This window comes from Rutidosis leptorrhynchoides, chromosome 11 (genome assembly GCF_046630445.1).
Source record: "Rutidosis leptorrhynchoides isolate AG116_Rl617_1_P2 chromosome 11, CSIRO_AGI_Rlap_v1, whole genome shotgun sequence".
In the NCBI taxonomy this organism is placed as follows: Eukaryota; Viridiplantae; Streptophyta; class Magnoliopsida; order Asterales; family Asteraceae; genus Rutidosis; species Rutidosis leptorrhynchoides.
Genome location: NC_092343.1, coordinates 189,870,253 through 189,887,283, shown reverse-complemented (window position 1 = coordinate 189,887,283; position 17,031 = coordinate 189,870,253).

Below are 17,031 nucleotides of genomic sequence, written 5' to 3'. Positions count from 1 at the left end.
ACTCATTCACCAGAGTAGAGAATCCAGATTATGTTGAAATTTTATTGGATATGGTTCAGGCATAAGTGGACAAAACAAGGAGTTCATATATTCCTTGTGAAAGGTTTTTTTGTATCTTTATTCATGATGCTATAACCACTTGCAGAAATGCCAATATTCATGTTCCAGGTATACAGGGTATGTTGATGGTCCGTTTTGGGGAGGTGAAGATGAACACTCCGGTGCTATCTGACAATCAATTCACTGCACCAATACCAGATTGGTTAGTGTGGTTAGCTAATCCCTTAGATGCTAGAATGCATACATACTTTGAGACGGTAGGAATACCTCTTCCCAACCCGGTACAACAAGAACAAGTTGAACCAGCCGTGGTTCCAGCCCCAGAGGTTGTAGAGGAACCTAGAATCTAACCTGGACGAGCCAGCACCTCACTTAGGATAAACCTGAAACGCCCTAGGGTTATTCGACAAACTCAACCGATGAGGATCAGAGAGCCTAGTCCAACTAGTGATTCACCTACCTTATCAACTACACCTGAGGGAAGTGACACTAATTCTTCAGTAACTGAATCATCTCCCGAACAAACGAAGAAGAGGACACGATATGTACCTGATAATATGATTCAAACTCCGCCAACTCAACCCGTAATTAGATCTAGGACTTCGGCTCCTATCATTTGCCAAACAGTTACTGAACCTATTGGTGATATGGACCAAGGCTTAGAGACAAAAGGTCACATTCACCCATTTCTGTATCACATCCAATAATAAGAGTAAGCTCTACACTAAATGAGGCTGAGGCTTCAGCTTCGGTAGGCAAGAGAGCTAAATGCACAGATGGTAAAAAGACCAATCAGCCCATCCAATCTAAACAGGATTTAAGAATAAATCCCACCAGCAAAGATTCTTAGGCATCTCAAAAGGAAGTAAACTCTTCCTCTTCAGTATAGCCTGCTCTGACTCAATTGATTGAGGAAACTAAATCATTGAAGTCCAGAACGACCGAAGGGGAGCCAAAAAAACTTGAACAAGCACCCTGCATATCGACCGGAAATTCTCTTAATATACTTCATCCTAGTGATGTTGTAGTGCCTCAACGTCAAACAGGTCCTGGAGGTCCGGCTTATCTTGATGAGGAAGATCTGCCGCATCCCATGGAAACAAGTCAACATGAAATTTCTTCGGAAAATTAATCAGACTTCCAGCAGACTGTTCCTTTGGTTCAAGAAATTGATCCATTGGTTCAAACCACTTCTCATCCGGATCTTGGAAATCAGGGTATGGGTGTTGAGTCTTTAACTGAAAGTGATGTGCCACCTCATGGTACATTGATGACTTCAGGAGTCGGGGATATAATCTCTGCGAGAGCTAAAACGACGGGTAGTTCTTCTACTGTGTCAAAGTCCCATGAGATTAATATCATGGAGGCAAGTGACTTGAAAAGGTCTTCGCCAGTTACAACTCAGGTTGTTAACCAACCTCCATCAGAAGGGGACAATCTGACTAGTAGTATGTATAACCCTACATATAAGAATAATACCGTACTTTTATCCTTACCTACCCTCACGGCAAATCAAACACTTCCACCAATATCACCTACATCATCTGCGGTAGCTCCACCTGGTTACACTATTGTTTCACCACCTGGGTCACCTTCTCGGACATCTTCGAATTATAGTTTTTAGTATCTCTCTGATAATGAGCTTGAGGCACTATACCTTGCTGAATTTTCACGACGAACTGATCTTGATGAAGTTCGTTAGACGATGATGATGTATCTTGAGCAAGCAAGGGTATTGTTTCCTTTTTCTCCATGAAAATCACCTGGACCAATTCATATGCCTGACCATGACGATTTCGACCCCAAAAATTTTCATGAGGGGGAGAATAGACATGGTTATGGGTCTGGTGCTTTTCATCGCTCTACTTTTGAAACTGGATCATCTAGTCAACACTGGGGAAATGATGACGTTGTTGAAATTTCTGATTCTGAAAGTGATAAGGTTGAAGAGATTCAGCGTGATAATTTTGAATGTTCTCTAGATGAGATGGTTATTTTGAGATAAGGTGACTCAGGGTTGTTAAGCATTTTTGATGCAATTGAACAACATACAGAGGATACATCAGTACCCGTGGACAATCGAAATTTTGATGGTATCGAGGACATATTGAAAGGGAAGAGTGTAATAAATGAATTCAATGAGCATCAATTCGTCAACATTACAACTCCAAGTGAGGAATTTGGTTCACATTTTGAAAAGGAGATATTCTCAAATGGCGAAGTAGATACTACAACACCTCCTAATCCTGATGTTAAGTTCCAAGTTTCAGAGATTGTCCTTGTCCATGGTGCTGATTATCAATTAAGTGATGATAAAGAACGGTTGATTCTTCGTGCACCGTTCGTAGAACAACAGGCTTACAAGATTTATGGTGAATCTGATCTCATCCTTGCACCTTCCTTGTGTGTTCTTGGTGCTTGGAAATATCATAAGAAACTAGAATACTCAAAGCTTATCTAGAGGTTCAAAAGAAGTACAAGTTGAAAAATGAAGAGAATCTTCAAAATCAACTAGACTCAGAGATCAGAAGAATTAATAAGATCTTGATAATCAATAAGGATGGAGTGAAAATACCACTTTTCTATGTTACAAGATCGGATGATGAGGATTATCATTTTTCAGAGGTAGATTTTGACAAGCTAAGGATGAACGACATTATCTTTATCTAAAATTACTTGACTGATCTGAATGAATCTGCAACAATCTATCATGTTATTGCATTAAAGGCAGTTTACAGGTTTACTCTTGATTCTATGAGATGGATGTCCGTTCATGACTTTCAGATGGGATTAAAATCAGGGCATAAGAAGATTGGAATCAAACCACCGAATCAAGTGATTAATGGGTTGCAATACATGTCCTTAGTTGAAGTGAGTGATTGTCCATATGGATTCTTGTTTTTAAATTCTCACTACACAAAGATCTTCATCAGACTCTTAGATTTCAAGAGATACTCGGTCAGAACATTCGTGTATGCTCTTAAATATTTAAGATGGAGACTGAATAGTAAGTGCTATTCAGATGAAGATGGTGAGTAGTTAAAGTGCTTATGAAAAGATTGAAGAGTCATCTCCACACAAGAATGAACACAAGAAGATATGAGAGACTCAATGGGTTTAAATCAAAAGTGCATTTTAGAGGAACAAAGTTCCTTTACATTGTAATTTTTCACATTTAACACTAAGGGCGAGATTATTAAGACCCCAAAATGTGTATAGTGTTATTGTGAAATATACTTATTAGATGGTTCCTTAGAAGAGGGCTATATAAGGAACCTAAGTATTCCTAATTAGATAGCTATTACATTGTAAACTAGTTTAAGAAGATGTGGAATGTAAATCTACCGATTCTCCTTTAATACCGAATCTGTTCTTTACTTTACCGAGTCTCATTCAATCTATCACATCTTCAATTCTCACTATGATCTAACCTATCACATTGGATCACTAACCAACATTCTCTCCCTTTTTAATGATGACAAACATAAGTAAGTGTGCTTAGACGTATAGTACAACACAGGTGTTAACGTCACTTACCATACACTTTCTCCCCTTTTTGTTGAAGAAAAAAGGTTAGCTCCCCCTGGAACTAAGTGCGCCCTAGAGTAATGCTCCCCCTTAAACCGTATTGCTCCCCCTTGAAACATACATAGTCATAAGACCAAGCAAGGAATCATATGAATTCAACGAGCTATAGTGAAGCTATAAAACCTATAATCAAGGGTTAGTGCACACAAATAATAATATATAGAAAGCATAAGAATCATTGTGCGTCATACATAACTAAGATAGTGGAGCGAGCACTTATAACATGTAAGATCAAAAGTGCGTATGAACCACCACATATCAGAGTTAATGAATAGTATAGCATGAATGTGCGATATAACATGTAGTGACTAGAAGACTTAGTATATCATGCAACACTATCATGAAGTACCAACATAACTCTACCAGTTCTACCAATTTCATTCATATATATAAGCAAGTAGGTTTAAACAAGCATGTAGAACCATATAACATAGCATGGTATACATATTGCACATAACACAATGTGGAAACATAAGTGAGAGTAGCATGCAAAAGCTAATATACATGAGATCAATTGTCAAGAAAATAATCATGCATAACAATCATATTTATAAGCTTAGATGCTAGAGCATGTATGAAAGAAAGTAGGTTTAAACAAGCATGTTAAAAGACAATCATAACTTAGCATGGAAAACAAGTAAGAGTAGCACACGTAATCATATCATGCAACACTATAGATACTATCATAGTAGTTTCAAACATGCATGCAAGGACACAAGCATGGCATACATATGGCACATATCATAAGCATAGCATGCCAAACATATTGTAAGAACGCAAGTAAGAGTAGCATGCTGAAGCTAATATACATAATCATGCATAACGATCTAATTTATATAAGCTTAAAACATGCATGAGGCACATTTATTTAACATTATAAGCATACTAGTTGAAGCATGTCAAGTAATAGTGATATATAGTGCTGATATGATAAGTCGAAACGTTATCCACATGATAAGTTATCATTGAAAAATCATACACTAAGTTTCAGGTAATTCAACTAAGAGCATATCTCTTGAATACTTAGTGATGAGCATATGTATAGCCTAAACATATTGAGCATGTTAATATTTCACTTATCACGTAATGATCAAAGCTAAATTGGTGTTCAAATAATCACTTATTAGGTTGACTAGTCCAATTTTAGCAAGAGAATACACACATATATGAGTTTCGGAAGAAATGGTACCTTAATCGAGGAAAGTTTGTTTCATCCATAAGCCTTGAGCACATGATCGTCCAATCACTATATACTCGAGTTTGGTAGTAAAGAGAGAGCTACATGTGTTTGTTCCTTTGAAAGCCAAGATTTTATGCATAAACCAACTAATGCACATACACTACTCTTCTAAATAGTAGCAATCCACCATCATCCGAATCTCTAAGGCATATGATATCCATGATGAATAGAGCCCTTTAGATTTCTCCAAAGATCCTTTTAACAGCTTGAAAGTGTGACATATTGGAACTTTCCTTTACTTGGGTGATGAGCATAACAGTATGTTTGAAGTCTCACATGCATTGTTAGAAATATATGCATACATAGAGCTCAAGAATAGTTTTCATTATAGTAAGCATATATCACATCAAAACAAGCAATCATGCGTAATAAACTCAATTAGAATTCACACTACAAGTAATAATCATGCATAGCAATCAAGTAATCATGATAATCAGATAAAGACATTTTCCATAGCATGAATATTGATGAGCATATACATAACCTAAATAACTAGATCAGGTAGGCATTTAACTCGCAAATTAATATCAAAATATGATATACGTTAAATCACTACTTATTTAGTTATCTTTTCAAATATAGCCTCAAAGTGCACTTAGATGATATAACGTAACAAGCAATCACAGAACTCATGACAAGCAAGCTAATATCAAATTACTTGTCAGGCACTAAACAATTATGATCTAAGACAATTATCTTGTCAACATATGTTAACTTGACTATGAATAATGTTAACCAGTTAACATTGTTCATGTATATTAGTTAACAATTTGGAGTGTTCTATTAGATCATGACCATAAAAACATCCAACATAATTTTTTAACATGTTAATAAATCATAAGCACATAAGCATGTTGAGAAATATATGGCATGTTGGATGTAGCAAATATTAAGCCTAATGCCCTCACACATAAAATTCAATTAGCAAGTTAATGGCCCTTAGGTGTGTATGGTAACATTTTTCAAGGTGATTTCAAGCAACATAGGTTTTAGAGAGATAACTCAAGTTGTCAAGCATGATAATCATATGAGCATACAAGTATGACATGTAGATTTGCACATACAAATATAACAAGTAGATGTTGCACACATAATCATACAATCAATGAAAACATATATGGCACATATGAGAGATAAAACAAAGATCATGCACTTTACACCTAGCGTATAAAGATAAGAAGCTTAAAGTTAAGCCTAGAGTGTAAAGCATACAATAAAGCATTCAAGTTTCTCTATCAGGTATATTTTAAACTTATCATCCATGAGTTCAAAGAACTAGTCACAAGAAAAATGGTTAATTGGATTAATGACCAAGTCATGAACATTTATTTGCATAATTAAGATTTCATTCTAATACTTCATATCAAATAATGTATTGTAAACTTATTACCATTTCTCATGCATGACCAAGTAAGAATTCCCTAAGTCTATCAAAACTTTCAAGATGCGGTGAATAGGAATTCCATGTATATATCCATTCTTGACATTCATTCTTATGATACACACATAATAAAAATCCTCGTGGGGGTTCTAATCTAACAACTAGAGTGAATATTATTTCATAATTTCTTTTCTCTATGTAGACTAAATCCTAGATTATCATCTTTTATAAGAAATTATTTTATTCTTATTTTGTGTGTTCACTTATATATAAATACTAGATCATGTACATTATTTCTCAAGAATTAATATAATTCTTATTGTTTGGCTATTGCCCAATTTTCATTAAGTGAAACGTGTTTAATCACGTTGGGATCATGTATAGAAATGAATGCACGACGTGAATTTTCTTTAAGAGCTTGAGATCTAGCTATTCTTATGTTAAGATCGCATATAAGATGATTTCTTACATTTTTGAGGTTCTTTTACGATTAGTTTCAACAATTTCTCTTTTTTTTTTAATGTGATTAGCTTTTGTTAAACTAGATAATTCAAATGCTTAGCTCTAGTTTCTAGTTTCTAGGACATTCCTAAGTATTAATCACATTGTATTGGACTTTTCATTTTATGTTTGATTATTCCTTTAGCCGGCCAGGATGTCTATTTAGACCTTCTAAGGTTTTGATTTCTAAAGAGTATCCTAGAGATGTACTTACGTTTAGAGACACACCTACACCTTTGAGTGATAATCTAGCATTAATTTCCATAGGTGTGTATAATGCCTTAACATTTATCATACCAAAACTTTAAGCGTATTCGTTTGGATGATTTATGAATGCTATCTTAGAGTCACTTTGATTCATGAGTTGAGTAAGATTTTGAGAACACTCATCATACTTACATCAATCTCATTGCGTGTAAGTTTAAGACTCAAGACAAAGAGTTTGAATAAACATTTGTGTGGGATAAGGTTTTTTTTAACTCTTTAACGTATAAAAGGTTAGTGAAACTTTTCCATTTCAGTAATATGCTCTAGGTGTTCGTTTTACACAAACCTAATCCTAGTTTAGAAATTAAAACCATGGATTATTATTAAATTTTTCTAACCTCAAAGATTAAGTATCATCCTTCCTAATATGTCTAAGTATATTTTAGACATTTGACAACTCAACAAACGCTTATGCGTTTAACTAACAATTTTTATCGATGACGACTTTTATTGATAATCTAGTTCTTACACCAATCGTGTTAGAGCATCACAAATTATCGATGTAAACTTAATATTATATCCAAAGGATGCAATATAAGTCATTGAAATTTTTAAAACCATAGTCGATCATTAAACTTTAAAAGTTAGTTTTGAACACAAGGTTGTTTGAGATTCCTAGGCATTTTCTTTAAGAAATTTAAGTTTTTCATTTTGATTTTTATGATTAATTAAGTGAACTTCTAATGACTACTACTCTAGTAATTTATACAAGAGTAATATCATTTTCCTTTTTGTTGGTGTTGTAGTTTAAGTGTAATCTTAGAATGAGTTCTATCATCACAAATGTGTCTCATTATGCATAGATGATAGAAATCATATTATCTCATACTCCACAACCGTTTAATAATTTTGCAAACTCATACCACAAATTTTAACTTAGCACACATACACTACACCTAAAAGATGAGAACTTAGACTACAAACTTAGGATCTAATTATCTCCTATTGTGTAACAACTCTACTTTTTTCGTTACTTCTGTTAACTCTCTGTTAATTATTTTAACGGTGATTACTTGATTTTATATGTGTTTAAGTGTATTAAATGCATACTTAATCCTTGGTGGGTTACTTGAATTAATATGGGTTAATATTAATTGGGAAACATATTTCGGATGATGAAATACGATAAAAATGAAACGGTTTGAATAACTACAAAAACTGTCTTTCGAGTAACGAAACACTCGGGTTTATTTTAATAATTATTTTAATAATTATTAACTTTGAAAATTATTTAATTTATTAATTGTTTTAATAAATAAGACTATTTGGTTGTGTTTTAACGATCGGTTTAGGGTTCCAGGACTTTGGTATATTTAAACGACACTTGAAACGGACCAGGAGTACACGAACTTGGACAACACGAGCCCGAGAACTCCCTTGGGCCACCATTATGTCGAATGCCCACCCTCACCCCTTAATGGGTTGATTTGGCCATGCATTTGTCACTAGTGTTATTATTAGGCCCTAATATTTGATGATTAAAAGAGCACTAGTGATAAACCTAATCAGTCGCTAGTTTCTCCCTCCTTGCTCCTTTTGGTCGACGATCACACACACAACACAACCACCATCAATTTTGATTTTTAGCTTTTACTTTCAACACGAAGGTTGTAATTCTCATCATCCTCTACACGTTGATATAAACAATTTGGACTAGGATATCATGCTATTTGGAGTTGTGAAACTCATTTTATGCTTAAATGATTATCCTTGGTAAAACTCGTTTAATCGGTAACTTAAACCAGGTTCTAAAAGAAATTTGAAATGTGTTCTTGAACCAAGTCTTTACATTTATCTAAAATTCATATGTTTTAGATAACTTTTCATATAGGCCTTGTGATATTTGGATATGTATAGCTTGCGTAATGTGCGTGCCAAAATGACAACCTGAATTCTGTCCGAATCTGCTATGTATACACCTTTAGCTCTATAAGTTGAGTTTTGGAAAGTTTGAGGAATTGAACTTCTGTATATTTACTCTTTATATGTTATAGAATAAATTTCTAGTTTATGTAAAACCTTGTAACATGCTACATTATGCACAATAAGGCCAAAGATTTGATAACTACTGAATTGGACTGAAACAGAATGTCTGACATACCGGAATAAACTGCACAAATTGACTAAACCAAATCACCTCATCGTTTGATATATAATTTTTTAGCTTGTCCTTGAAATTTAGCCACTGACCTTGCTTGATTTTTATGCTCCTAGCTATGGTTATACTCATTCTAAAACTGATGCGCATATTGAAACTGATTTCGTGCAATGTGTATTGTAAATGCGATTATGTGCTTCGTGCTAAGGACATACCTTTGAACTTGTGAATAGATGTAGGTTAAATACTGATCATTAACATGTCATAAGTGAAAATTTATTGTCATATGCTCATATGTGTCTTAGTTGCACACTACTTAACACGCGGTATGAAAACAAAATCGGTAATCGATAAAACTTGAAACTGAAACTGCAAATGAATGATATAAACCAAGTTTGACTATTTTACCAACATTGACATGAACCTACTGATGTGTTGGCTTTGGTTGACCACTTTGACCAAGTTTGACTTTTGTTTGACCTTAGTTGACTTTTGTTGAATTGCATGAACTAGTTGACTATGTGTTGACTTTTACATTGAAACGCGTCGGTCTGAGCAATAGGACAACTTACTCTATGAAATGACTATTGTATAAGATACAATTATTGACCTACCTAAATATATATATATCTAGGTTGCATTACTTGACCGTAATTCGCACAAGATACTTGTTGCTTACTTTTCATACCGAGCTTTTCAAAGGTGAGTCTACAGTCCCGTTTGTTTTTACATATTTTCTGGAATGAGAATACACGCTGGTTACACTTACATTTTTACGAATGCTTTTACTTTTGACATGAGTACTATTATACATGCTGAGTTATTGTTCATAAAGCCCCTAGCTTGAATACTTTAATTACCTTCAGGTAAGCACAAATTAGATGGACGGATCCGTTAGGTTAGACAAACCTCACCCTACTATAATTGTGGTGCATTTACTTTGAACTATATGTACACTCGAACAAGTGTATACGATATACGGTAAAGGATAAGTGTAGTTATATACTATACGCAGGTCTTTAGCTAGTATTCAAGTGCTCATGGATGTATGTACATTTTTGCAACATTTGGGTTGTGCTTATTGAAATCTTGTAGTCAAATGCATATGAAATATTTTTCTGAATACTGTTTTTCAGATACTGTTTTACATTACTTAAACCTGTAGATTCACCAACATTATTGTTGACCTGTTTTTGCGTGTTTGTTTTTAGGTCCATAAGAGGTACTAGCTTCCGCTGTTTGCTTGGTGCATGGTCTGGCTGTGGAGTCAGCATGATTTATTTAAAGACAATAATTATTTTCGCATTTAAACTTTTACACTTGTTAAATATTATTGGCTTGTGGTTACGATCACAATAGTATTTCTATATGGTTATTGACTTATGTTTTAAAGTCAGCTATTTTTAATAAAATTAAATGCGAATGCTTTTGAAACGTCTCATTTAGAGGGCATGAATGTTACTGTGGGACCTATGATTAACATGTTGTCAGATGGAAATTTGGCAGGGTATTATATATTGATGTCTCATAGGATTTGTTTGACATGATTTCTTTTTGTGATTTTTTCGAATATTCACACCCTAACTTATCTTTGTACCTTTCTCAAATGATAAACTTATATTCTCTTTAAACATGTTTATATTTTAAAATTTAGCAAATCAAGTTCATGTCTTGAGTGATAATAATTGATCTTGTACGCTTATAATTGTTTGAAAAATCACTAACACATACGGGTTGAAAACTTGACCTTTTAAACGAGTTTCTTTTAATAACAATAATTAGCTTCACATTAGTAAATTTTTAAATCTTGCCAATAAATAATGTAAAACCAATATTATAATCATTTTAAAACGGTTCAACATCTACAAGTGTCAAACCAATGCCGATCTTAAAATTGCGAAAGCGCATTTTGATCAAAGCCTATGCGGTCGATCCACGGCTAATCGTAGGTTCGACTGCCAACTGGTTTGGCACTATGTTGGGTTTTCTAAAGTGTGTTTTTGAAAAACTTGTGATAGGTTCACTCAAGGTGTCTTTTAAAGCCAAGTGTTGGTTTTTATTTTGGTATTTTGACCTTTAAAATCACTTTTACTATATCATCACTTTTTGTCATTTTTGAAGATAATTCTTTTTCTTGGTCAAAATAATCACAATCTAGTAATTTTAGTTTCAAATTATTATTACCACTAATTAACCTTTTGTTTGACTATATGAGTTTTGAGAATACTTATTAAGATGCTTATAGTCTAATCTTAGATATTATGTCTATCACTTAAGGCTCTAAGATGTGTGACAACCTACGTATTATAACATTTATAATCAATTAATCAAGCACACATCAAGCAACAACTAATGTAATTTTTCAAGCAAGGATTCGAGGCACAAGTAATTTCACTTCTCACATACATTGCATTAACCTAAGTTTCATGGCAAGTTTCAAGGTTCTTCTATTGTGTACACTATAGTTGTGATTTTGAACCAACCCGATATTTTTCTTTGCATACTTTATTTTTCAAAAATTAACTTGGTTTATTCAAAAAAAGTTTCTTTGTTCAATTTTTTTTCAATCATAGTTTTGTTAATTATCACAACATTTATAGTACACAGATATTAAATAGACTAAAAACAAGCAATCTTACGTCACCATGTGAATGGTGGTATTTTTCCGCAATGTAATGGATGTAAGTCTGAGCATTCGGGTTTGAACTTTGACTCCACATCACACGAGTGTCTTGAAGTTGCTTCTCATATGAAAATTTTCATCTTGATTCAAGACTAACTCATCCAATATCTCTTTTGTATTCTCCAAACAAGTAGAGCTTAGTTCCAAGATATTTGTCTTGGGTTTTTGCACAAAATAGTTTTAGACATGACAAAAACATTTTTTTAGCAAAGATTAGAGCAGCCGCTCTGATACTAATTGTACGTAACTAAAGGGGGGTAAATAGTTACTTAATGGTTTCTTAAAATGTTTTTGAAATCTTTGACAATCAAATCATAAGTTTCAAGTATGGAAGCATTTGTGTTTGTTAATGCAAGTATGTAAAGAATGTAAAGTGCAAAACACAAAGATTTATAATGGTTCGGGTGGATGTTAACTAATCAACCTTAACCCACTCCCCGATTCACTAATTGGGAATTAGCTTCACTAAGCATTTCTCCAAACCCGATGGAGATACATTTACACCAAATGATCTTTTATAAGCCACACCAACTTACTTAGATTAAACTTGTCTTCACCTTGGACAAGTATTAAATCCCAATGGAGTTAATCATCTTCTTAGATCCCTTTAAGGAAGTTAAATCACTAAGGCAAGTGAAGCTCTTATCACAAGATCAATTCTACTAACTCAATCTCTCATACTTCTTCAATAGGTCACACCAACCTTACTTAGATCAAACTTGTCTTCACCTTCAACAAGTATTAATTCCTAATGGAGTTAATCAACTTCCTAGATACCTTTAAGGAAGTTGAATCACTAAGTAAAATAGTGTTTCCTATCATAAGAACTATTCAACTTCCTTAACCCCCAAGGAAATATCTCAAAAAGTAACTTAAAGATACAAATGATAAGCATGAAGTTTACAGTGTAATTCTACTTAATGTTAATGTTAGTAGAATCTATCTTTCTCTCTTATAATCTCTCCATAGATATGTGCTTTGTCTTTGCCGCAAAAATCCACCTCAAAAAAGCGGCCAAACTTGTTCTGTTTTCAAATTACGACCCACCGCAAATTGCGGTGTCAAGACCGCAATTTACGTTCTTCCTTGTTTCGGCCATGTATCTTCGTCTTTAACTTCTTTTTGATCCAAATCTCCACAATCCTGGAATACACGAAACTATATCAAAGTAACCTATTTTCAATCTAAACATGGACAATTTTATTGCTTTTAAGTACAAATAATCACGTCAAATAATGACCGATCATGATGTTTACTATGTACCTGAATTAAACAACTATTTGTTAAGTGTGGGGCAATTACAGCAGAAGGGTTTGGCAAATTTGTTTAAAAATGATAAGTGTAGCATTTACCATGATCAACGAGGTAAGATCATGACCATAACCATGTCGGCTAACAGAATGTTCAAACTGCACATTGACTCAGTTGGAAGGAATGAAGGAAAATGTTTGAAATCAAGCAGCAAAGATGTTTCAAAGTTATGACACCACAGATACAGGCATTTAAGCTATAGAGGGCTTCAAACATTTTACAACAAAAAGCATGGTACATGGGCTTCCCAATCTGGTAGATGGATTAGTTGTGAAGCGTGTATGAAAGGCAAACAACACTGGCAACCCATATCGAAGCAGAGTAAATAACTCGAGCAACTACATGTTGACCTGTACGACATAATAACCCCATCCTCAAATAGTAACCAACGGTATGTCTTTTGCATAATTAATTATTTCTTACGAAAAAGTTGGGTGTATTTTCTTTGGGAGAAATCCAAAGTTTTCACACAATTTAAGGTTTTGAAGTCACAAGTTAAAAATGAGACTAAAATGACTATCAAATGTCTGCGAACAGACCACCGCGTATTCAGCTCTTTTGAATTCAATGATTTTTATAAGGATCATGGCATCAAACGACAACTTACACCGGCCTATACTCCTCAACAAAACGAAATCTCCAAACGTAAAAATCGAAGATTAATGAATGTGGTCATATATGTGATGACGGAGAAGAATGTTCCAAAAGTTTTTTTGGCCGGAAGTTGTACGTTGGGTAAATCATAGTTTGAATCGCTCACCCACTCTTATAGTCAGGAATATAACTCTGAAAGAAGCATGGAGTGGTCTCAAGCCACAAGTGGAGCATTTTAGAGTTTTTGGATGTGTGGGCCACATGTATGTAACCCGATGCTAGGCGGAAAAAATTAGAAGATAAACTTGTTCGCTGTGTACTATTGGGTTTTAGTGATGAATCTAAGGGATATCTCATGTATGATCCCGTTTATAAGAAGATTATGTAGTGACCCGAACTTTTCCATGTTTATATATATTAAATAAAATTGTTATTTACATGATTAAGTGTTTCCAACATGTTAAGCAATCAAACTTGTTAAGACTTGATTAATTGAAATAGATTTCATATAGACATTTGACCATCCAAGTTGACCGGTGATTCAAGAACGTTAAAACTTGTAAAAACTATATGATATATATATATATATATATATATATATATATATATATATATATATATATATATATATATATATATATATATATATATATATATATATATATATATATATATATATATATATATATATATATATATATGGATATATATATAGTTAACATGATATTATGATAAGTAAACATATCATTAAGTATATTAACAATGAACTACATATGTAAAAATAAGACTACTAACTTAATGATTTTGAAACGAGACATATATGTAACGATTATCGTTGTAACGACATTTAATGTATATATATCATATTAAGATGTATTAATACATCATGATATCATGATAATGTAATAATTTAATATCTCATTTGATTTAATAAACAATGGGTTAACAACATTTAACAAGATCGTTAACTTAAAGGTTTCAAATCAACATTTACATGTAACGACTAACGATGACTTAACGACTCAGTTAAAATGTATATACATGTAGTGTTTTAATATGTATTCATACACTTTTGAAAGACTTCAAGACACTTATCAAAATACTTCTACTTAACAAAACTGCTTACAATTACATCCTCGTTCAGTTTCATCAACAATTCTACTCGTATACACCCGTATTCGTACTCGTACAATACACAACTTTTAAATGTAGGTACTATTGGTATATACACTCTAATTATCAGCTCTTAGCAGCCCATGTAAGTCACCTAACATATGTGAGAACCATCATTTGGCAACTAGCATGAAATATCTCATAAAATTACAAAAATATGAGTAATCATTCATGACTTATTTACATATACACAAAATTACACATCCTTTATATCTAATCCATATACCAACGACCAAAAACACCTACAAACACTTTCATTCTTCAATTTTCTTCATCTAATTGATCTCTCTAAAGTTTTATCTTCAAGTTCTAAGTGTTCTTCATAAATTCTACAAGTTCTAGTTACATAAAATCAAGAATACTTCCAAGTTTGCTAGCTTACTTCCAATCTTGTAGAGTGATCATCCAACCTCAAGAAATCTTTCTTATTTACAGTAAGATATCTTTCTAATACAAGGTAATACTCATATTCAAACTTTGAGTCAATTTCTATAACTATAACAATCTTATTTCGAGTGGAAATCTTACTTGAACTTGTTTTCGTGTCATGATTCTACTTCAAGAACTTTCAAGCCATCCAAGATCCTTTGAAGCTAGATCATTTCTTGTTACTTCCAGTAGGTTTACCTACTAAACTTTAGGTAGTAATGATGTTCATAACATCATTCGATTCATACATATAAAACTATCTTATTCGAAGATTTGAACATGTAATCACTAGAACATAGTTTAGTTAATTCTAAACTTGTTCGTAAACAAAAGTTAATCCTTCTAACTTGACTTTTAAAATCAACTTAACACATGTTCTATATCTATATGATATGCTAACTTAATGATTTAAAACCTGAAAACACTAAAAACACCGTAAAACCGGATATACGCTGTCGTAGTAACACCGCGGGCTGTTTTGGGTTAGTTAATTAAAAACTATGATAAATTTTAATTTAAAAGTTGTTATTCTGGGAAAATGATTTTTCTTATGAACATGAAACTATATCCAAAAATTATGGTTAAACTCAAAGTGGAAGTATGTTTTCCAAAATGGTCATCTAGACGTCGTTCTTTCGACTGAAATGACTACCTTTGCAAAAATGACTTGTAACTTATATTTTTGACAATAAACCTATACTTTTTCTGTCTAGATTTACAAAATAGAGTTCAATATGAAACCATAGCAATTTGATTCACTCAAAACGGATTTAAAACGGATAAGTTATGGGTAAAACAAGATTGGATATTTTTTCTTGTTGTAGCTACGTGAAAATTGATAACAAATCTATATTAATCATATCCTAGCTAACTTATATTGTATTATACATGTATTCTAATATATTATGTAATCTTGGGATACCATAGACACGTATGCAAATGTTTTGACATATCATATTGACCCATGTGTATATATTATTTGGAACAACTATAGACACTCTATATGCAGTAATGTGGGAGTTAGCTATACAGGGTTGAGGTTGATTCCAAAAATATATATACTTTGAGTTGTGATCTAGCCTGAGACGTGTATACACTGTGTTATGGATTGATTCAAGATAATATATATCAATTTTTTCTATACATCTAACTTTGGACAACTAGTTGTAGGTTAATAACGAGGACAGCTAACTTAATAAACTTAAAACATCAAAATGTATTAAAAGTGTTGTAAATATATTTTGAACATACTTTGATATATAGATGTACATATTTGTTATAGGTTCGTGAATCGACCAGTTGCCAAGTCTTACTTCCCGACGAAGTAAAAATCTGTGAAAGTGAGTTATAGTCCCACTTTTAAAATCTAATATTTTGGGATGAGAATACATGCAGTTTTATAAATGTTTTACGAAATAGACACAAGTAAATGAAACTACATTATATGGGTGAATGATCAAAGCCGAATATGCCCCTTTTGCTTGGTAACCTAAGAATTAGTAAACCGATCTACTAATTGACGCGAATCCTAAAGATAGATCTATTGGGCCTAACGAACCCTATCCAAAGTACCGGATGCTTTAGTACTTCGAATTCATTTTTATCATGTCCGAAGGATTTTCCGGAATTATAGGGGATATTCTTATATGCATCTTGTTAATGTCGGTTACCAGGTGTTCACTATATGAATGAATTTTATCTCTATG